The sequence below is a fragment of the Notamacropus eugenii genome, chromosome 6 (genome assembly GCF_028372415.1).
Source record: "Notamacropus eugenii isolate mMacEug1 chromosome 6, mMacEug1.pri_v2, whole genome shotgun sequence".
Taxonomy (NCBI): Eukaryota; Metazoa; Chordata; class Mammalia; order Diprotodontia; family Macropodidae; genus Notamacropus; species Notamacropus eugenii.
Window position 1 is genome coordinate 208,349,801 of NC_092877.1, and position 23,952 is coordinate 208,373,752.

The following is a 23,952-nucleotide window of genomic DNA, read 5'->3' on the forward strand; positions in this document are numbered from 1 at the left end:
GAAGCAATTCCACAGGCTACATCAAAGCTAAGATTAAGCGAGGCTGTCAGGGGTTAGTTACTTCATTTGATCCTTCCCCACAACACTGTCTAAAGTAATAAGATGGATATTATCCTATAAGGCAGATTTCCATGACAGTGATTTTATTTTCCACAGAGAAGAAGGGAGAGTGACTAAATTTTACTAACTCATTAAAACAGGTAAATGAGACTATTCCTTTGAGCCATGACTATGGATCCCCCACTCCTGGAGCTCTTAGATGCAAGGGCTTTTGAGAAATGCACCATTTTCACATGATTCAAGGTCAGAAACTTTCTTTACCACAATCTGAAAACGTAAGTGCTCAGTGAATTAATAACAGTCAAAAATGATGGCCAAATATTAATCAGGCAGAGGAAAAATATTGACCCTTGGAGAGTGGCTCAGGAGTCAGAGGACTGATGAGACTACAGGTAAGTCTGCTTAGTCTAAGTACAATGGCTCTTGCAGATGCAAGCCTGTAGCTGTAAAATGAGATCGTTTCTGAGATCCCACCCAGCTCTAGAATGCTAATCCTAATGAATTCAAAGTTTACAGTCAAAGAATTGAGAATTCTTCATTGGGTTTGCCCAGCAAAAGCCCAAAAGCTGGGTTTGGTATCTCTTCTTGGAAACATAAAATTAGAATCTAGGGCAGGGGTTTTTAAGCTGCTATCAGCAGACTCCTTAGGTCTGTAAATCTACTTCAGAAGATGTTTGAATATGTTTGTTATTTTTTAAATACTTTTATAATTATATGTCAATGTAATTTGTTTCCTTTGCAATCCCAGGTTCATTATGTATTTAAAATCATTATTCTGAGGAAGGATCTATAACTTCACCAGAGAGCCCAAGGGGTCCACAGCACAAAAAACCAATTACAAATCCCTGGGCTATAGTAATGTAATAGAGTAGTCCTCTTACTTAATAGTCTTTCCCTTCTATTTTGACTGCCTACTTCTAGAGACCCCAAGTTTTGTGTGCCTGCTGAGAGAGTAGTATACAACTATCCCTTCCACACCATGATTTTTCCCATCATGGTTTTGATATATCATGGGTTGTCATAAGAAATTAAATCGAAATTTGGGGGGAGTGTTGCAGAAGCCGCAGACTCCACACAAAGGCCAGCAGATGACACAGAAAATTTCAAAACTCAGAAATGTGTAAAATATATGTGTAGTATAATATCAATGTACTGCATCTTTTGATACCATAATAATTCAGATTTCTTCTCTGATATGAAGGGAGGCCCAACAATTTTTACACAAATTTTCTAGATCATGGAGATGCGGCATCTCTGACCCTCATGATGTGGAATGGTTAACTGTAACCTGTTCATTCATTTTTCAGTCATGTCCAAACTCTTCATGACTCCATTTGGGGGTTACTTGCAAAGATACTGAAGCGGTTTGCTTTTCCTTCTCCAACTCATTTTATAGATAAGGAATGAGGGCAAACAGGGTTAAGTGACTTGCCCAGGGTCTTGTAGCTAGTAAGTGTCTGAAGTGGGATTTTAACTCCTGAGAATGAGTCTTCCTGATTCCAAGTCCAGGCTCTATCCAATGGGCCACCTTCCTGCCCTCAGTATGCAGGAGCAGGGACTTATTTCTATTTGATGTAAAGGATACATTGTTCAGTTGTTTCAGTTGTGTCTGACTCTGTGACCCCATTAGGGGTTTCCTTGACAAAGATTCTGATTCTTTACTTCTCCACTTCATTTTACAGATAAGGAAACTAAGGCAGACAGGGTTAGGTGTTTTGCCCAGGGTCACAGAGCTAGGAAGTATCAGGCCAGATTTGAACTCAGAAAGATGAGTATAGCTGACATCACTTCAGGTATTCTACTCACTGCGCCACCTAGCGGAACTAACAGTATATAACAGTAGTCTACATTCAGCTTCAGGTCATCCTCCTGGGATTTGAGAAACGCCAGATCCGTAGGGTTTACACAACACACAAACTCACTTAAATGAATCTCAGGCCTTCAAGAACGAGTTTCATTTTTTGTATTTGGGTCCCCAGAGCCTGACAGAGTGCCTGGCACATGACAGATCCCTAGGAAAAGGTTATGGATTGATCGAAAATGTAGGCTCTGAGGGGGAAATGGCCTATCCCAAAATCTGGGGTGAAAGTCCTCATCAAAAGCCAAAACCTGACCCAAAATTAGCAGCTTAAAAATGGAAAGACTATTTTCCATCTCCTCTTGAGGTCAGTTTATGGTCCACATCAAAATGAGTTCTCTTTGCTATTTCTGCACTGAAAACCATATGCTACAGTACATGGGTCTCAAAATGCTTTGTTCCACTGGCTATAGACACAGGCTAACGTATTAAAAAGTTTTATGTTATTTAACAATATTTAATGCTATCTTTTGTTTTAAATGACTTTCATTTCTGAATTTTTCCCTGTCCCCCTCTGCACCTAGCAGATTATCCTTTTTTAACAACAATGACAAAAATAATAAAAGGCAGTTTTTTACATTCTTAGTTTTACGTTGAAAGGCGTACACACACTCCTGACCCCCAGGCCTTTTTCCATTCTTTTAGTCAGAATATTTTATTGACTTCCTTTGGTTCCTATTCATAGGATTTAGATTTAAGATGATTTGAGAAATCATTTGGTCCAACCCTCTTATTTTACAGATTAAAAAAATTGAGGCCTGGAAAAGTAAGTGGCTCAGTATTACACACATAGAAAATAAAAACGGCAGGGGGACCATCTGAACCTAGCTTTCTTGGACTCCCAGCACCTACTTCCCTCTACACCGTACCTGCCTCTCCAAGGGTCTCTGTATTTAGACTAAGGCTGCTGCTCTATTGTACAGTGAGTGTTTTAGAGCTAGTCATAATATGGGTCTACTAATTTAACCTTTAGTCATGTAGCATGCCTGGCTACCAAGCCCTCTGCCAAATTAGTTTATCAAATAATTTGAACCATAGATAGTAGCATAGTGGATAGTGTTAGAGTTCAAATATAGCCTCAGTCACAGCTGTGTGACCCTGAGCAAGTCATTTCACCCCTGCTTGCCTCAGTTTCTTCATCTGTAAAAATGTAGATCACAATAACACCTAGAAATTGTTGTGATGATAAGATCAGTTACTATTTGTAAAGCACTTAGATAAGGCCTGGCACATGTTAAAGGCCATATAAATGTTAGCTACTTCTTGCTGCTCAGTTGTGTCAAAGTCATAGGGTTTTCTTGGCATAGATGACTGCCATGGTTTTCCATTTCCTTCTCCAGTGTGTCCCCATTTTATACATGAGGAACGGAGGCAAACGGGTTAAATGGTTTGCCCAAGGTGACACAGCTAGTAAGTGTCTAAAGCCAGATTTGAACTCAGATCTTACTGACTCCAGGTCCAGTAATCTATATAGAACCTAGTTACCCCCCATAACGATTCCTACTTTTCCTTTATGACCGCCAGCGATCCCATCTCCCAACTCTGAAAAGTTATAGATATTTTTACATTTTCTAAAAAGAGGTATCAATAGCAAAATGAACTCTTTTTTTTTTTTAACAATTACTTTGGCATGTAATCCCTTGTGATAGCTAGTCATGCTAAATACATTAAGGAGATAACTTTTACCATTTTAATTTAAATCACCTTTCCCATGTTTGCCCCATAATTGAGAATAATTCAACAATCTGAAACAACATTAAAAAATACAACAAAACACCACCCAAATGTCATTAAAAGTACGCCGTTTCAACATAGTCAACTTCTGCAGTCAGGAAGTTTAGAAGGAAAAGCCATTTTGAGTAGTTTTAAAAGAAATTAGGAATCTGGGTTTTTAAGGTATTTTTCTTCTTGCAAGATTCTACTTAATGGGATTTCACTTTACGCTAGGCTCTAGAAAGAAGAGAATTTTAAATGGGAGCAAGAAGCTGGTTGAGATAAACAAGTTAGCTAAGAAGACAAAATCAGCGGTTACCAATTTAATGGTGCTTTGGAGAACAAGTAAGAGAGCCCACCCCCCTTTCACATTTCAAGGGTCTCTGACTGAACTCATGTCAAATGTCGGAGAACAGGAAATGGGGTCACCCCACCATGCTGATTAAATAAAAGAGTTCAAGAAAGGCATCATCCAGTCACAGTGTGGCTCTGTGTCAGAATACAGTGCATTACAGATAACAAATCAATTTAATAACATTCCTGTCTCAGCACAGAAACTAATGGGGAATTCCAAACAAGGAAGATATTTTTGTGAGAAAAAAAAATCTGATTTGAGAAGGGGGAAAACTCAGAGGATAGAGGTTGGCCATTCTTTGTATGAACTGAAAGGTTGGGTGATAGGGGGAGGGCTTCCTTGCCTGAGGTGCTGTGCTACACTCCTCACTCACTATACTCTTCAGATACTTTTGCCGGGTTTTTGTGGGGGGCACTGAATCTCCCTGTCTTGCCCAGGCAGGAAATTCTGAGGTCACTCAGGGACCTTCATCCTCTGCAGATCAGCATGGAAATTTCTGACCTGGTCTGGTTCACCTCCTCCTTATGCCACATGGCAATCTCCAAGAGACTCATCATACAGGTACCAGACTTAGTGCAGAGACCAGATCAACTTTAGCTCAATTGTACCTCTAAATTCTTAAACTCAAGTAATTCACCAGCCTCCCTCATAGCAGAAAATACAGGTATGTGCCATCAGTCAGGCAATAGTGGATACTAATATAAATGGAAATGGAAGATGGGAGGAGGGAACAAAGTCTCTCCCAGAGGTGATGGAAATAGCACTAACCCTGGCTGCCTCCGGTGCTATTGCCTAGTGTTGGCCCAAAGGCTTAAAAAACCTGCCTGGAACTACCTGGGAGTCTGCAGTTTGCCTGCAGAATTAGAAACACCATTATATAAACCAAAAATATATGATAGATGGAAACAATTTTACATTGTTAACATATCACAAATCAGTAAATGCCAAATATGAAACCAATTGAGTAAATACTGAAGTACCACAAAAGTAAAGACTTAAAATTTGCCCAAAATGTAAAAATGGTGACCAAAGCAACATGGAAAGCATTCGTGGAGTTGCCGTCTTTATTAAGGAAAAGTCCTATTGTGACTCATGAGATGATTGAGGAGAGAAAGGCAAAAACAACGGAAAGACAAAACAGTAGGAGCAATCAGTGTCAAAAATCCTCAGTTTCTAAGCAAAGTGCCATTATACTCCCAAGTAAGTCAGCAGTTAAATAGCTGTCACTGACAGAGTTAAAATGGAAAATAAAGATGTTTATAGCATTAGTTATACAAGTCGTGGAAAGATCTGTCTAATTAAAGCCCTTAGGATGTCTTAAATTTACCTAAAGCACTTATTATGTGGCAAGCACTATACTAAGCCTGAACATATACAAAGACGAGAGTGAAATTAGACCTCTAGCCTCAAGAAGCTTATATCCTAGTGGGGGAGACAACATATACACATAAAAGTAGATGCAAATTTGTTTTTGTGGCTTAGTTCTTTTTCAGCTGTGTCCACTCTTCATGACTCATTTGGGGTTTTCTTGGCAGAGATGCTGGAGTGGTTTGCAATTTCCATCATCAGTTCATTTTACAGATGAGGAAACTGAGACAAACAAGGAATGTTTGAGGCTGGATTTGAACTTAGGAAGATAAATCTTCATGACTAGGCTTGGCACTCTAACCACTTTGCCACCTAGCTGTTCTGCATGTGCAGAATGTCTGTGTGTGTGTGTGTATACACACATATATGAACATCTATATCTATGTACATACATATATATGAATGAGTATGTGTGTATATATAAATATATATATGAAAAAATATATAAATGTGTATGTGTATATATATATGAAAACATGTGAAAAATATACATATATGTGAAAATAAGATAGTTTTGAGAAGGAATATGCTGATAACTGGGGTGGAACCAGGAAAAGCCTCATTTAGAAGGAATTATTCAAGCTAAATCTTAAAGGAAAGCAGGGAATCCAACATGGGCAATGAATAGTTTTCAAGATCGTCTGAACAGCTATTGTAGGGTTTCGTTGTTATAGGTCATTTATTTTACATCACTATTTCATCAGACGCATAGGTACCATGGGCAACTAGGTGGCATGGTGGATAGACTGCTGGGTGTGGACACTTAACTAGCTGTGTGACCTTGGGCAAGTTACTTAACCCTGTTTACCTCAGTTTCTTCATCTGTAAAATGAGCTGGAAAAGGAGATGATACATCACTCCAGTATCTTTGCCAAGAAAACCCCTCCCAAAAAGGGACCATACAGAGTAGGACACAAGTGAAAAACAAACATAGGTACCATGTATCCAATTCCAATAAGTATTTATTAAGCACCTACTATGTGCCAGCCATTGTACTGAGGATACAACTATGAAAAAGAAAGACAATCCCTGCCTTGACAGGGTTTATCTAATGGAGGTAGGGGAAATCAAAATGAAGCAGCAGAAGGGGGAAAGCAGAGAAACCAAGGGGCATCTTGTTCCATATAGTTGAAACCGGGCAGGCAGAGTACAAAATGAAGAGGAGAATGGATTAAAACGTTTAGTTTCTGACTCTATAAAGGAAAGCATTGGGAGGAGTTTGGTACTCCATCCTTCAGCTCTCCGACCAGAGGGGAGAGGAGGCTGAGGGAAGTTGCCTCTGCCAAGGCTTGAGTTAGCAGCATGGTGATGAGATTAGAGAAGATGAGTTTAACCTGATTCCGTGGTGGCGCAGTAGCCCATGAAAAGAGGAGTGGGCTGTATGTGCTCCCTTTATACAAACTTTATTTTCACTTACTTTTCTAAATGTACTTACAAAATTCATTATCAACAATAAAAGTCTACGCTTAGCTGCGAAGAAGACTAATTTGAAAGGGCTAGAGATAGATGCATTCATTTATCACACACTTCTTAAGGATCTATTACTTTAAAAGCATGGTGGAACAAAGTTTAGAGAAGATGTGGTCCCTGCCCTCAAGAAAATAAGTCTTCCTAGAGGGATGAAAGACATAGAAAACTCTAAAACACAGCAATAAATGATGAGTTAGAATGTAAACTCCATGAAAGTAGGGATAGGCTCATTCTTTGTATTTTATTCCAAGTGCCTAGCACAGTTCCTGACATGTGACATGTAACTAGGAATTGATAAATGCTAGATGATTGAAATGCGAAAATAAATAAATGAATGAATGAATAGATGAATAAATAAATAAAGGCTTGTGTGAGGTCCTAAGGATAAGAGCACTATTGTCCATTACTGTCCAGGTTAATTGACTCTTTCAAAGGTCATTCTTATTCAGATATATATGTAAGCATTTATTGAGCACTTACGAATTAAATTTACCTCTACATTCCTGTTCAGATATGTTCTAAGATGAATAACATGCAAAGGGTAACATCAGGGAGGCATTAAACTTGGCTTATGTAAAGGAAGGTTGGCGTATGCCCAGATCACCTAAGATGAAAGGGACCATGTGGAAGATGCTGGGAGACAGGAGCACTGGCCTACCACATATTTGGGAGCAGTTTTTTCCTGACCACCCATAGAATCAAGCACAGAAAAAAGGGGGGATTATTCTCAGGCCAATAATTTTAAAAGATGCGCACAGTTCCAGCTCTGCAGTAATGGACCACGTGAACAATCTGTCATCAGACTTTGCACTCAAGTCATACAAATGAAAAAGAGCTGCCAGAGCTTACAACCCTTCAGCATTATCTTGGAAAACTCATCGTCTTCATGTCACAGTGAGATATAAGAGGAGGATTCTAGTGGACATCTGGTATGTTTAAGAAATATGGGAGAAAGAAATGGAATAATATGTATTTTGCAGAGTTGCTAGTACCTAGTAAGCATTAAGCATTCTCCTTCCTGAATCCCCCCAAAGTACTAACTTTTCTTTCAGAATTTTTCACAAGGTTAGGTGTTTTCTGAACTACACATTTCACTGGAAATGACTTTGTAAAGGAGGCTTAGGGCTGGGATAATACAGTGGAAGTAGAAATGCCTCAAGAGTGAAAGAATCTGGGTTCAAGTTCTGCATCCAATACTTGCTTTCTTAACCTCGAATCTCAGTTTCCTCAGGTGTAAAAGGAGGTAGTTGGATTAGACTTGAGATTTCCTCCAGCTCTAGGTTTATGATCCCATGTACTTTGATTTTTCTTAATTTAATTTTTTCAATGAATGAAAAAAATATTTTGTCTCCCACCTTCTAACAATTATAAAAAGAAAAGAATCCTTGTAACAAATATGTATGGTCGAACAAAACAATCTCCTGTATTTTCCATGTTCAAAAATGTGTTTCTGCATCCAACATCCATCGTCTCTTTTCAACAGGTCAACAGCATGCTTTATCTTGGTTTTCTAAAACCTCAGCGATTCATCGCACTGACCAAGGCTCTTCTGTTTAGCTTTACAATGTAAAGATTCTCCTGGTTCTGGCTCACTTCATTCTCCATTAGTTCATACAAGTCTTTGCAAGTTTAAAAAGAAAAACTGTTTCTTTCATCATTTCTTATAGCACAATAGTATTATTCCATTACGTTGCCATAACATAATTTCGTTTGGCCATTGCCCAGCTGATGGGCACTGCTTTAGTTTCCAGATTTTGGCCACTACAAAAAGAACCATTATAAATATTTTTGTACATGTAGGTCCCTTTTCTTTTTTCTTTAATCTTTTTGGGATATAGGTTGAGTAGATGTATTGCTGGATCAAAGGCTATACATGTCTTGGGGGGCATATGCCCCAAATGAATGACTTATTAGAGTGCGAAAGACTCATAAGGGGCAGGAAAAATTTCACAACATAATCCTGATATCTTAAAATTTATTACGGAAAACTTGGCTGTGATTCCTAGTGAGTGCACTTACAAGAATAAAGACCTTTATTCAAATTTCTAAGAATGCCAGTGAAAGTCATAATGTTGACAAATACGGTTAAAATGCTTAAAATGTGTTACTTTTGCAAAGAGAAAAAAAAAGAAAAACAGATTTATTAGTATTGTAAAATCCTTGAGAACAGGGGCTGTTTTCTGCCATGTTTTTCCATCGCAAAGTAATGACTACATGCAAATACTTATTGAATGACTGACAAGAAACCTTTTATTAAGAATTTTCTGGGTTATGTATAAGCCACCTCATGGTGCCTGAGGAGACAGAAATGTAGAAGACAGTATCCCTTTCACTTAACATATTTATAATCTAACTGTGGAGACGTACAAAAAAGCAACACAAAGCAGCATTTTGTTCATTACTACTTACTCCGCACTCTTTCTATTCATCTCCTTTCTCCTTAATGAACATCTGTGACCCACACCATTTCTCATGCATGTCTTCTGAAGCCAAATTTTATGCATTACAATAATGAAAAACAATAAAAATCTGAAGAAATCTATCATTCCCATAGTATTTAATTGGAAGGCTGTGTTTTATATATGTTTGGATTCATAGGGATAAACCAGATGATTCTTCAATCATGAGCCTACATTTTTTTATATCAAGCCAATAAACCAAAGCCAAAACTGAATTCTATTACCCCTTTTTCCACAGTCTGTTCCACTATGTCAACATTTAAAACAGCATTATTTCATCATATTTTCCCCTCAACTCTTTGTTTTAAATCTAGTTTTTATCTTTTACCTAGTTTTTTCTTTCAGGGTTATGAAATTCTACTTTATTTTGTAAAAGCTTCCATGGAGTTTTAAACTGATGTTTCTTGGTTTTAAGTAGCCCTGAAACTTTGATTTAACAACAGAATTACTCTTACTCTTGGCCTCAGTTTTGTTTCAAATACTCAGAAAAGTCTAGTAGACCCATTGCAAGAAAAAGTTGTGTCTGCTACTGCTAATCCAGCCTAATGGAGCTTTTATTAGCTGTATGACTCTGGCAAGTCAGTTAATTCTGTTTGCCTCAGTTTCTCCCTCTGTAAAATGAGCAAGAGAAGGAAATGGCAAATCACTCCAGCATCTTTGCCAAAAAAAAAAAAAAAACCCCAACAAAAAACAAACCCTAAATGGAGTGCCAAAGAGTTGGACATGATTAAAAAATGACTGAACAGCAATAATAACTTTTTTCTATCAAGTGACAAAGAAGATCATTTTTCTAACCAAGGCTCTTCTAGCAATTTTCTTTGGTTTGGATTATAGAAAAAGAGGTTCACAGTATTTTAGAGCAGAAAGGAACCTTAGGGATCATTTAATTCTGTGCCCTCATTTTTTTCCCATTTTTAAAATTTAACAATAACCTCCCATTTTAGAAGTGAGGAAAATGAAGCCTGCAGAAGGGCAGGTACTTCCCCTATACTTCTCTCTGAAAAACAGAAGCTGAAGAATTTAACACCTAAATTTCTTCTGATGTTTTGCCATTGATATCTCTAAGCTATCAAATTACAGGACAGAAAAAAAATCAAGTACCAATTTTTTAAAATCTCTTTTTAAATCCAGTTTTCCTGTTTCTTTTCAATTTACAAAATGCAAACATCTCATGATAGCCAAAAAGTATGGATCAAGACATCCAAATTCTAAATTTGGAAGTCATTGTAGGAAGTCACCTATAAAAATAATAGTAACTCTTGTTGGCATGGAGTTTCAAAGTTTACAAATGGGTTAGATTCCAAAAGTTTGTTTGTAAAGCAGTCATTTAGAACTTATAATGCACCATAGAGCAATGCCCTACTTTGTGGTTAGATATCACAGAGTAGAGCACAAAAGTTTATTTAAAACATAATGTGCCCAAAGCATAGCCCTGAAACCATGTAATTGCTGACACTTGTCAAGTTAGAATATTTATTTGAACAACATTCAGCCACCATGTACATATGCTTTCTATGGGAACTCATACATTCAGATCTCCAGTAACAGAGGCCAAGAACAGAAAAGTTTCACCCTGTAAGACCTCCCACACTGGAGACTAAGGATTGTAAAGAGTAGTAAAGCCAGGGGTAAACACCTACCTGGCACCAGTAGCTTGTTCCATTTTTATCTCAACATAATAATGGGTTGATGCTCCAGACTAATCACTCTCTAGGAAGTTTAAATTGAAAAACAGTAGGCAGTGGTTCCCATGAAGGAGAGAGGAGTAAACTTCTCATTCCCAGTTCATAGAAGGCATTACTCAAAAGATTTTAAAGTGAGGAATTAACCGTACGTGAATATTCCATGAATTCTAAAATGGGTTTGAAATTTTTTTGTTAACCAGTCTTTTTATATTAAATTCATTCATTCAAGAACTCCTTTTTGAGCTCCTATCTATTCTTAGAAAGACAGTAAAACATAAGAGATGAGACACATAAGATTTACTCTCTACAGGCATTTGCAATATTGTCTATAGAAGACATGAAATATACATGAGATGCCTCAATTCCTATGAAGGCGATGACAAGATCAAGATACAGGCAAGAAATGCCACAGGAATTCAGAGAATGGGTCTAAGAGAACAGATAAAGAAAGCAGGATGTGAACTTTACTATGAAGGCTCTGAAGAGGTGAAATAAGGTTGGATGGGAGGGGGGACCAAACTGTAGATGGCCTTGAATGCCAGAAGGAAGGAGCTTGACTTAGGGGTGTGGGAGAGGTCATTAAAGGCTGCGTAACAAAACAAAGGAAGGCCATAATGAAACTGGTATTTTTTAAAAAGATTAATCTGTTGGTAACGTGTAGAACTGACTGGAGTGAGGAGAGATTATAGGCGAGCAGATGAGGTAAGAGGTTGCTGCAGGGTTGAGGAATTGAGACCTTCCCAGTTCAGTATCCATTCTATGACTTTGTGAGATTTGCAATTTTGCCAGAAAGTAACATAAAAGTGGATGGTCTTTAAGCTATTCTGTTTTGACAATCTGCATATCCTTTTAAAATCTGGGTTTTGAGAATTCTATGGGTAACTACACTGCTTTCCTTTTCTTCCTTATTTTTGCTACTGTTCAGTCATTTTTCAGTCACATCTGAATTTTTGTGACCCCATGGAGTTTTCTTGGCAAAGATACTGGAGTGGTTTGCCATTTCCTTCCCCAGCTCATTTTACAGATGAGGAAACTGAGACAAACAGAGTTAAGTGACTTGCCCAGGGTCACACAGCTGGGAAATGTCTGAGGCTGAATTTGAAATCATAAAGATGAGCTTTTCTGACTCGAAGCCCCATTGACTATCCACTGTACCACTTATTTCCCTTACCTTTTAATAATCATGTGCTTTTTTAAAAAAGTGTTAGAGAAACCAGATACCTCCTGAGAGTTATAGATTGAATGACCAGGATCAGAATTTCAGATCCTTAAATTTTTAAGTCTGTTGCTCGCCCATTGAGTGAGAGATATTGTATAGGAGCTACAGCAAAATAAAGAGTTTATTTCCAATACTAGTCCTCAGAGCATATCTATAGGGAAAGGAGTATTTTCTAAATGGTCTGGAAAATTGAAATGACTATTTATTGATTTTACTAAAATAAAAACAAAGCCATGATGTGGTGTGGTAGGCAGATTGAGCAAATCTGCCTCCAACACTTCCCAGCTACATGACGCTGGGTAAGTCACTTAGGCACTCTGTGACCAAGCTTTCTCATCTGCTTGCGGGTATTGGACTCAATGAGAAGTCCCTTCTTATTCCACCCTTTGTTGATAGATCGATGCATGTATGTAACTCAGCACCAAACAAATCCAGTGTCCCTCTTCTCTAAATGATTCAAAACAGTCAAATAAATACACCTTTTTTACATTATTTTTTTTTTTTTTACCAAATTGGTTAAATTTTGTATATTCCTGTTCTTTTTTGTTTTCAAGGACAAAGTTCTTTCAAGCTGACCCACAGATGATTTCCCCCAACCCCCTTGAGCATATAATTGACAGACAAGAACTATCATAAGGAAAAAAATGGTAAAGATAGTATCTCAGATGATTCTAGAACACTTAAAGCCCTGCCACCTGGAAAATGAAATCCTTGTGCTTTTCTGAGAAATATTCATCTTTTCCTCAATCAAATTAGTCTCAGACTCATAGACTCAAACCATAAAAATATTTCCCACCTTTCTGAAAATAACCAGCAGTAGAAGACACTATTAACTCCATTTCTGGATTTAACAGAATGCCTGAAATACTCTCATTTCTGTATGACCGAATTACTAAAACACCTCTATAAATAATGGCTTCCAGTGACAGAGGTTAAACGTGAGCCTTCTTTCAACTTAATGCATCAAAGTCTGAAGAGCTTTAAGGCAAGATGCTTTTCCATCTCCTGCATGATTTTCAAACCCTGACCTCTACTGTCACCTTTGCTGAGAATTCTTCTCTCCTGTCTCCTGGCAAAGCTATAAAATATGAGTGTCCCATTAGCATTTATCCCTACTCTCTCGAATCAGACTTTACCTATGGGGGAGTAGGTGGCTGCCCTCCCAGTGTGATGTGAGAGGCTGATGGAAAAAGCCTGTCTATCTAAAATGTACCAATCTGCCACACTTAAATTGCCACTACAGGGGTCCAGAAGTTAGATGGTATTGCTTCTAAAAGATATCTTTAAAAGGTAACACGCTATCTGAAGGAGGTCCAACAAGTTGCCTATTAGCACCCAGTGAAAAATGAACACAGGTTAGTTTAATTTGCAGATTAACTAAAATGGAGGAGGGCCCTCAAACAAGCACTGTTTGAGCATCTGCCATCTGTCACAAGTGTAGGGGAGGTAAGAGGAGCAAGGCAAAGCGTACTTACCCGGAAGGAGTTGGCAGACTAGATGGAAACACAAACATTTAAATTCATGAAAAGAAAGGAGAATAAATTCTAGACTGTGATACTCAATAGCCATTGAATCAAAACTCAGGAAACAGTGCTAGAAGAATCAGAGAAGGATGCTGGAAGAAGGTAGGGCTTGAACAGGATCCTTAAAGGATGGGTCAGAAGTGCTACATTAAATATATATGAGGATGAAATTAAATTTTGGAAGAGGGGTTCAAATACAAGTCCTTACTTAGATTTATCCTCTTAAAAAAAAAAACAAACCCACCAACTTCCTTTAAAAATTTGCCTGATATTTTTTTCAACCTACGGTTTGTGGTAGTTTTTGTCTGTTTGTTTTTGGAGGCAACTGGAGTTAAGCGACTTGTCCAGAGTCATCTATCTGGCAGGTTTCTGAAGCATATTTTGAACTCAGGTCCTCCAGACTCCAGGGTCAGTGTTCTGTCTATTGTGCCACCTAGCTGCCTAAGGGTTCAGTTTTACAAATCAAAGCAGTAAGGATTATAAAGCAATAGAGATATGAGTTAGATCTGGGGTTTCACTGGTAGTGGGGAGCTCTAGGGTAAGGAAACTCACATTATCAATCAATGTAGTATGTCTAACAGTAGCCAAGGGGAGGCAAGGGGAAGAGGAAAAAAAAAGGAAAAAAATAAATTTACAAGATAACTTTATCATATAATTGAAGGGGAATAACAAGGTGTACACAATAGATTTGCAGTTCCCTATGCAATAATCTTTTTTTGAGAGTTAAAGATCTTCCCCCACCCATTAAGGGCCCTGAACTTTAAAGGAAACTTGATCAACGGAGATTGGTTTTGTAGGAAGGTCCACACCTTTTCTTAATTTCTAATGAGGCACTGGTTCTCAAGGGTTATGATACCCTCTGGCTCTGAAAAGTGTATGAGTACTCTGAGGTGAGGTTTTGTTTTGAGGCTTACTCTTTCGAAGTGTTGGTTTGGCCAGAGGAGACTCTGGGTAGCTGCTAAGGAGCCCAGCCCTCCTCCCCCTTTGAAAAGCCAGATGTTGGCACTTCTCTCTCTGATAACTCTGTATGTATGTAACAGTCAAACACAACTGGAACTGTCTGCTGATCTTTATTTCTGTTTGTATTTTCTCTAAAGTTCAGGGTGCTGACTTTTCCCCTTGAACTAAGTGAATGATACATGTGTTTGATTAAAGTGATTGCTGACCCCTCAAAAACTGCTTTCCTTTTAGAAAAGAGGATCTAAGGCTCCTGGCTGTTACAAAACCCAACAACAAAATAAAAGGAGTTTGTTTCCAATGCTAGTCTGCAGAGCATATTTGTACAAAAAAATTATTTTCTAAGTGGTCCAGAAAATTTAAATGACTTTATTGATTTTACTAAAATAAAAACAAAATCATGGTGTGGTGTGGGAGACAGATGGCTAGACTTGGAACTCGGAAGACTCAGGTTTAATCTGCCTCCAATATTTCTAGCTGCACAATGCTGGGTACGTCACTTAACCACCCTGTGCCCAAGCTTGGCACCTCCTCTGCAATTTCTTAATCTTAGCCACCTGGAACACTTTGAGGTTAAATGACACAATCAGTCTAGGTCCGAGACAGGACTTGAAGCTGGATCTTCTTGCCTTCAAGCATGGCTCGCTATCCATTAGAACACATAAAGCTATAGCTTAACATTAAAAAAAATTTTTTTTTAAACCTACGAAAATTAAGGATTTTGTGTGGCACACATGGGGAAGGATCCAGGAAGATGGAGTCAGGTAGGAAGCACAATGAACATTAACAACTTGGAGCAGTGCAGCCTGACAGAGGGGCAAGATCAGCAAACCTTCTGACTAGAGTAGAAAAGGTATTTATTGGGTGATTTTGCTATTAAGCAAATACGGAAGAGTAGTAGAGAAATACGATTGGATAGATCTGGACAGTGATGTCTTATTGAGAGGTAACATGTCAGAAAAGTGCGTCAATGGAATGGAACAGTCTGTGGAGGAGAGGCCTGAGTAGGGGGTACCACAGCAGGAGGTCTCTTGACACTGCTAGAAGAAGAGGGGTGGGGACTAAGAAAGCTGCGCAAAATGAAAATATCTAGGTCTCTGCTTGCTTCACAATTTTATCTGTGGTTAGCTATGTTGAACATTTGTATAATGATCCTTAGGCACACCTGAATCTATTTTTCCTGGGATAATTTGGTTACATCCATATGAGTGGCCAAAAGCTATGGGGATCTCAAGAGAGTGCTTCTACTCATTTCCCCCCTTTTGTACAGGTAATAGGAATTCATCCTTTCTTTATTTAGCAATATTTACCCCTTTAACTATGATCAGCATTACGTAGTCAAGATTTTTTCTCTCTCCCCAAACACTTGACATTAGTAAATAACCTTGAATTTTCATCACAGCAGCTATTTACCTTCAAATACTGCTTTAGACATGTTTTTCTTTTGCAATTATTTTTTCTCTGTGTACAGATAACAGGGGAAGTTCTTTTGGGTTAGTGCAGAGGAAAGGCAGGAAGTTGGTGTTGTTGACAAACTTGGTGCTATGTATCACAGGAAGAATGGATCATGAAATTTTGGATCGTGAAATTTTCAGGAAGAAAACCTGTTTGGAAGAAGACTGCAACATTAGCCAAAATGAATTCTAAAAGATATCCCTAAGACCTGGTCTCTAATGCCAAAGAAAACGTCATGGACAGAAATAGTCACGTATCTTTCATTCTAGGTGGTTAGGTAGGATGGGACAATCTTTGAGCAGGAAGGGAAGCTGGAAATCCAGTCTCTCTCTAAAGCTTGGGTCTCCTCGCTAGAACACGCCTGTCTTGGACAAACTGTGATCTGGGGTCCTACTGAAGGATAGCCAATGACAGGGAGCTTGTTACTTCCGGAGACAAAACATCCAATTTTATATTGAAGTGTCAGGAAGATTGGTATAGTTATTTGATTAACTTTTTCCCTGCCAGAAAATAAAATTCCCTAGCCCTCTACTGTGAGAATCTAGTCTTAGTATATGATACTGATAATAAGGAAAATAATATTAATCATATAACAAACTTCCATAACCAATGAGATAGGTCCATGGAGGAGAGGGTCTAGGGTTTAGTGGACATGGGATGAGATGTTTTGGGGACCAGAAGAGCAGGGTTGCTGAGAAACACCAGCCATGGAGGCTAAGAAGCAAGGGCAGACACCATTTAAAAGAATTGGGGTGGGGTTAAAATGCCCTCTTCCTACCTCCAAACCAAACCTCTTCCACTTAGGCAGATCACACTGAAGCAGACTGATTGGAGCAGCAGCCTATTTGGAGGAAGAGTAAGATCTATAATGGATTCGCCCTTTTCAGCTAGTCTGTGAATCACATGGTTGGTAGAAGAGTAACTTCTTTCTCTTCTCCTCAGCATCTATCTTGTGTGCACATGAATTACAAAGTCAACAGGGCTGAAAGGTAAATGCTACAAATGCACACCATGTTTGCTTTTGTGTCTCACCACACCCAAAGATATTTTAGATTTTCATAAACAAGTTTGCCACATCCTCTCTGGTTTAGCATCTGTCAAGAAAGCCACTGGTTCAAAAATGTTTCCAATGTTCTCCATCAGCATGTCCCTCTTCTCTGTGCCAAAGACATTCAAGTTCTCCAAAGCCACTGATTCATATACGTATGTATCTATATATACATATTCGTGTATATATGTATACACACACATATATGTATACACACATATGTACATATGTATACATGTACACACATGTGTATATATATATGTATATCTGTACTCCAAATTCCCCATGCATGTTTCACCAAGAAGGCATGACTCCCTTCTTGACAAAGTCCCTCAACTTCTCTGCCATATTTATCCTATGCTTGCAACTAAAAGCAAGGTTTTTCTGGATCAATGTGTGGTGCTCTCTCCCCTATTACATTGAAATGAAGAGTCTATGTTTAACTCAGAAGAACTGATCTTACTCTTTGAACACCTTTCATAAACTCTTGGTATTCCATCTACCACTAAGTTGGCCTACCTCTGGATCATCTCCCCCTAACACTGATTTACCATATGATTTTGGAAAGCTATCACTACCCCATGGACTTCTAGGCATTGGCAGTCAACAATCTTGGCCAAGGGTATGTGTACTGATTCATTCATATATGAGCCGACTATTCGTACTAGTACTTGTCTTTGTGTATCATTCTTTCTTTATTAAATTATTTTGTTTGTTTTCAGTGTTCTACAATCACTTCCATATACCTTAGATTTTTTCCCCCATCCTTCCCCCTCCTTCCTCGAGACAGTGTACAATCTTATATAGGCTCTTTGTGTATCATCCTTTACAGGTAAAAATCTTTATAATTTTCAAACTTGAACCTCAATCACTGTGTTGATTTATAATTTCCTAGCATTAATACGACAGGTTTATCACATTAAAAATTTCCCCTCAAATGGAGGGGAAACCAAATTCCAGATAATTCCCATCTATGTATTTTCCGGGGATAGTCAAGTGGTAGGGACTTCTCTTGACCTGGCTTGAAATAAAATTATTTTTTTTCTCTCCAAACTGACTTACTTTGATGCTCAGGAATATTAAAATATTCTCCTCCCTATATATTTTTTTTCCACATCTCAGTAATCCATGATAATAACCTTTATAATCAGTCATTTCTAAATTACCTAGTATGATCTTTACCATTTTGATCTATAATGCCAGTATTTAACCAAACCCAAATGACCCAAAATTCTGACCACACTACAACAATGCAAATTTGCAGCAAGGCATGCACATAAACAGCTAGATTAAAATGGCCGTCATAGAACAGCTGCCATTCTTATGGGCAGAATCAAATAATAAGCATTAGTATTCAAAAGGGAAATTCAAACATAAATTTGAAGTCCAAATAGAATTATTCCTAAGAAAAGAGAAGCAAAGACAAAATAAATGCCGGTGTAACAAAAGAAAATTCAAATGATGTCAGTGAGGGACGAAAATAAGGTATTCGAGAAATCCAATTGTATATCCAAAATTTGAGAGAATTCAGTAAAATGCAAAACTAAGATGAATAGAAAAGTCAGTAAGCAATAACTTCCTCCAAAGCAGCCAGTATTGAGCTAAATTAAGCCAAGGCTAAAAAGGAAAAAAAATCAATAAAAATTCTGAGAGAATAAGAAAAAATCTAAGATAAAAAGTCCTTTTAATATTATGCAAAGTGTTTCTATTTAAAAAGCAAAAGAAACAACCACCGATGTAAGTACCAATACAAATAAAAGAAATAAAATCAGAGAGTCTGTGCTCACTTCACTTTCCCGTCAGATTAACCGAGACCTGCCTTCAAGCTTCAAGGGCTCTTTCTTCTAGGGGAAATCTCAAGTTCAAGATTTAAGATTCTGCTCAGGAAAGTTCTAGAATTGTGGCCCAATATCCTAGGTCACTCCAGCCCTCCAAGTGTTTGAGTTTTCCTTTTCATCATGTATTCAATGGGGATAATATTTGCACTAGCCCACTTCACAGGGTTGGGGAGCTAAGTGTTGGATGTTTATTTTTTTACTTTTTGGCATTTTGGCATTTTTTTTTTTGGTATATTTTCAGAATGTCTTTCAAAATTTTTATTTGGTATTGGGTATTTTTTTTAAACCTCAGAACAGCAATGAAAAGTGGATTGTTAAAAATATGCATCTCTAAAGAATAACTTTACCCGGTCTTCTCCATCTTAACTTCTCTTGAACTCTTTTCTTTCTTTCCATTTATCTTCATTGAGAATCCTTGCTTCTCTTTTTCAGTTGTGACTGTCTGAATATCATGGTACAGGGACCATGACATTTTTTCAAAGGGCTTGGGGCCAACATTTGTGTGGGACAGAGTGGATAGAAGCTGTTCATTTCTACTTAATCAGTGACTGTGCTAGACATGAGAGCTGATGTCATCACTAGCCCAAGGTCACAAGGCAAAACGACCCCTGTGGCAGGGGATGACCCAGAATACACTGGCAACAGGGGCCACGCAGAAAGGGCTTTGCTAGTGTCTCTTTCCCCAGGAACACATTACATCCCCAAAAGCTCTTGGCTATTGTCATTCCCAGTTCATGTCTAGCTACCAGTGGAACCAGGAATTCAAGGGTATGACCAAAGATTGCTCTTAATTTCAGCACCTTGTCTCTGTTGATCATTTCCTATTTATTCCGTACATAGTTGTTTGGATGTTGTCTTTCCCATTGGCTCATGAGCAAGGACTATCTTTTGCCTTTCTTGGTATCCCTAGCCATTAGCACTTAGGTGCTTAACAAATACTCATTGACAATTAGGAATCAAGAGTCTATTAAGTGTCCATAATTTGTCAGGCATAGCGGTAAGCCTGGGACATTGTCCATTTCTGGGGATATCATAAATTTCCTAAAAGTAAGAATAGTTTCAGGACAGCTCTGATTTTTTTTCACTCCATTATTAAAAATTACTTTCCAACGTTAAGGCAGAGGCACCTAGCAAATGATATTCTGAAGACAAAGCATTTTAAAGAATATTTGGGGTGAACACAGTGAAATGCATTCAAAATACATGTTTGGTATATAAATGGCACCACTATTATTGAAGATCTATTAAATCCCCAAATCCGGCCTCGGGTTTGGTATGTATTGTGCTTGTAAATAGAACCTTGGATTTAAAATGTTAGTGTAATTCTTTCTGCCTAGGAGAAATGGTTTAAGATCTTCATCTAAAACTCATTTCAGACCGAGATGGGGAAAATGACATCTAATTACCAGATGGAAGATTAGATGGAAGATAAAAGTGTCTTTATGATCTGATGACTGTTAATGTTTGAACATTTAAAGTAAAATACTGGGAAAGTCAGAAATTATTAAAAAAAAAACAACCCAGCAATATCTACTTCTGTTCTGATTTAATCTAATTCCAATATATCTGACACAGAATAAAACACGAACCCCACAAATGTCCTGCATTGATAGCTCATCTTGGCCTAGAGACTAGAAGAGATTACGGGAGGATATATTGGTGGTGTACAAGCTCTGGAAGGTTCTACCAGTCCTTAAAAGTTTCAAGTACAGGCCTAGACGGTGTTGTCTGATATTCAAGGATCCTCCCAACCATGCTAAACACTCATTATCAGCAAGTTGTCATCAGGTTATTTTATAACCACATGCCAGAGTAGGGCCGCATAGACTTGTGAGAGCTGTGGTCCATAGGAACAGCAGTCCAGAGCTTTCAAGGTCACACCTTGTCCCTTTGGGTTACAATTCCCATAAGTCTATGCAGTTATGCTCTAGAGTCTGGTTATGAATGCATTTATTAAGTTCTTACTATCTACCATGCCCCAGCAACCTCGCCATCTTGGAAAAACACTCCAGTCTTGGACCCCACACCTTGGAAGTACCCTCCCTCCGACTGGATAACTCTTCTCAGAACTTCTATTTAAGGAGTGTGCCCAGGGTGGCTATGTCAACATTCTTCACAGGACTGCACTGCTTGAACTCCTCTACCACACCCCATCATCCCCCACCTCCCACCTCTTCTTCAGATTCCATTTATTATTGTATTTGCCCATGAGAATGTGTGTGTGTTGGTCCTTCATTGCCGAAGAAGACCATTCCATCAGAGAACTAATGACATGACTTGCACTTGACTTTGTTTTTGAGTGAGGGAGGGCTGTGCAAGTCACCAGCCTCACTTCTACTCCAGAGACATTTGAATCCAGTGACCAGATATTCATCAGGATGACTGGAGATGACCCAGGATGATGCAACTGGGGTTAAGTAACTTGCCCAAGGTCCCACAGCTAGTGAGTGTCAAGTGTCTGAGGTGAGATTTGAACTCAGGTCCTCCTGACTCCTGCACTGTACCACCTAGCTGCCCAGCCCATGAGAATGTGAGCTCCATGAAGACAGGTATTGTCTTTCTTTGCATTTATTCAGTACCTGGAACACAGTAAGCACTTAATAAATGATTGTTGACTGACTGAAGTGTGCTAAACCCTAGGGATGCAAAGAAAAGGGAAAAATGGCCCTAATCCTCAAAAATCTTACATTTTAATGGGGAAGACATACACCTAGAAGGGACTTTAAGGATCATCTGGTCCATTCTCCACTTTTTGAGGCTATTTATCTTAATAAAATAATTCAAGTCACTTTTTTCTCCTGATTTAACATGAATTGTGACAATGAGGAACTCTTTCTAGAAATAATGAAGATTATTCCAGTAGCTAATTGGTCTCCATACATCTACTATCTCCCTTTCTGATCAATTTTTTATATATCTACCAAAATCATATTTCCAAAGCAGAGGTCCAATCAAGTCACTCCCTGGTTCAGGAAACCTCAGAGACTCCCTGCTTAAGACAAAATGCCAACTCCTCTATTTAGCCCATAAATCCCTTTACAGACAGGCTCCAGTCTTATTTTGCAAGATAATTATACATTATTTTCTCTCACGTATTCGAACCTTGAGCTAAACTGGTGTTTTACTGTTTCCCATATGTGGTCTCTAATCTCCTGCATCATACTGTCACACCATTATTTTATTGCTTTATCACTGCTCCACCTCTCAACCCCCAACGTCTTGGAATCCTGGGGTCCCCTTTAAAGCTCAGCTCAAGTGACCCCACCTCAGGCCTTTCCTGTTTGCTCCAGCTGCTGGTACTCTGCCTCCCTCCACATGTTCTTCCTTTGTATAGATCCTTTATCTGTATAAGGATCTGCGAACATTCTGTATCCCCCTAGTTGGCTGTAAACTTGAAATCAGGCACTATCACTTTGGTGCTTGTTTCTCTAGAGCCAAGCAAGGTTCCTGGCTCATAGTCGAGTCTTAACAAATGCTTATAGATGGATTACACTCTTTTTGGATAAGGGACTGAAAAAAGAAGACCATCAAAGGTCATTTTCTCTTTGCCAAATTTCACTGTAAATGCTTTTCATAAATGACCGGGAAACTTTTAAAGATACTAAAGGTCAGCAGATTTTCTCTCCTGTTGTATCATTGGTTCACATTTAATTCAAAATGACTACAAGAGAAGAAGTGATTTTCTTCAGCAACAGAATCAGAGGCCAGAGCCATTCCTAGATGGACAATTTAACTTCATTAATGTACAATTTGATGTCCTGATTGAAATCAGCAACTGTAAGTTCAACAAAGAAAAGATAGGGGATGACTGGATACCAAAGGTGCTTTTTTGGCATAAAGGGCCATACCTTGGAGACTATCTTTGGTATGAAATCAGATTACAGCAAATGATTCACCTTCATGGGACTCCATCTCAGAACAGCAGGTCATCAAGTTAAAAACAAGACTATGAAAAAGACATGTCCAAAAACGATGGGGAATTGTAGAAAATGAACTTCAGAAATCTTAAAAAAAAAAAAAATGCTCCTGGAGTTGTTTAAAAAGAGGAAGGGAGTTCTCCAATTAGTACCATTTAGATTCCTTCAATTCTTTTATCCAACAGTTTACAAAACCTCTGATGAAGTTACAGAGGCTCCTTTAGGAAAGTTTATGCTTTTTTTCTTTTAAGAGATCAAAGGTGTACAAAATCACCCTCTCACAAGGAGATTCCTACCCTGCTGGCTAAACTAACACAATGCCTTTAAGTTCCTTTTCTAGTAATGCTAGGATTTAACCTTAGGAGAAGCAAGCTTCCTGGAAAGCATGGGAAATAACCTGCCATTAGCATGGAGAGCCTATTGCAGGCCCCACACTGGGTGCCCTCACATTCAGGTCCCTTGAGTCAAAACAACTTCTATCTTTATAAAATGGTGTTTAGGGAGAAGTTGCTACCTCAGAGCTCCAACAGGTGGAGGTAGAGAGCTAGGTGAGTCAAGACTCATTATGAAACAAGAAGGCATATTCATAGTCACTGAATAAAGTGTTTCGGGTTAGAAGGTTAAAATTCATCATTTCAAAGCAGCATTTTCCAAAATGCGTTTTATAAACCCCTGACAGTTTATATTTTGTAAACAGAAGTGTTGTGAGAAAAATTTGATGCCAGAGGTACTTTCCCCTCCTAAAATGATAACTGAAATTATATATCAAAATGCTCATTACCTGTAACAAATCTTCAGTATCAAAACAGGCTCAATTTCCTCTATTTTGTTCCCAAATTTCCCTGATCCCTTTTGATCCCTCAATGGATTTCACCCCCTCAGCTCAACTTCAGTATATGCAATTTCTGTTCATATATTTCAAGCTCAAAATGTCCCAAAATCATTCTGGGAAATGCTATATTAAAAGCAATTTGAAATGTTTAATTAATTTATTTGTTTTCCATTTTCAACAATCACTTCCATAAGT

The 23,952-nt window shown here is 38.3% G+C and overlaps 1 protein-coding gene across 17 annotated transcripts in view; it reads right to left on the minus strand.

Annotated features, from left to right (window-relative positions):
• The window catches only part of MCF2L (MCF.2 cell line derived transforming sequence like), a 362,484-nt gene that overhangs the window by 139,654 nt on the left and 198,878 nt on the right, over positions 1-23,952 (minus strand). The window lies entirely within an intron of this gene.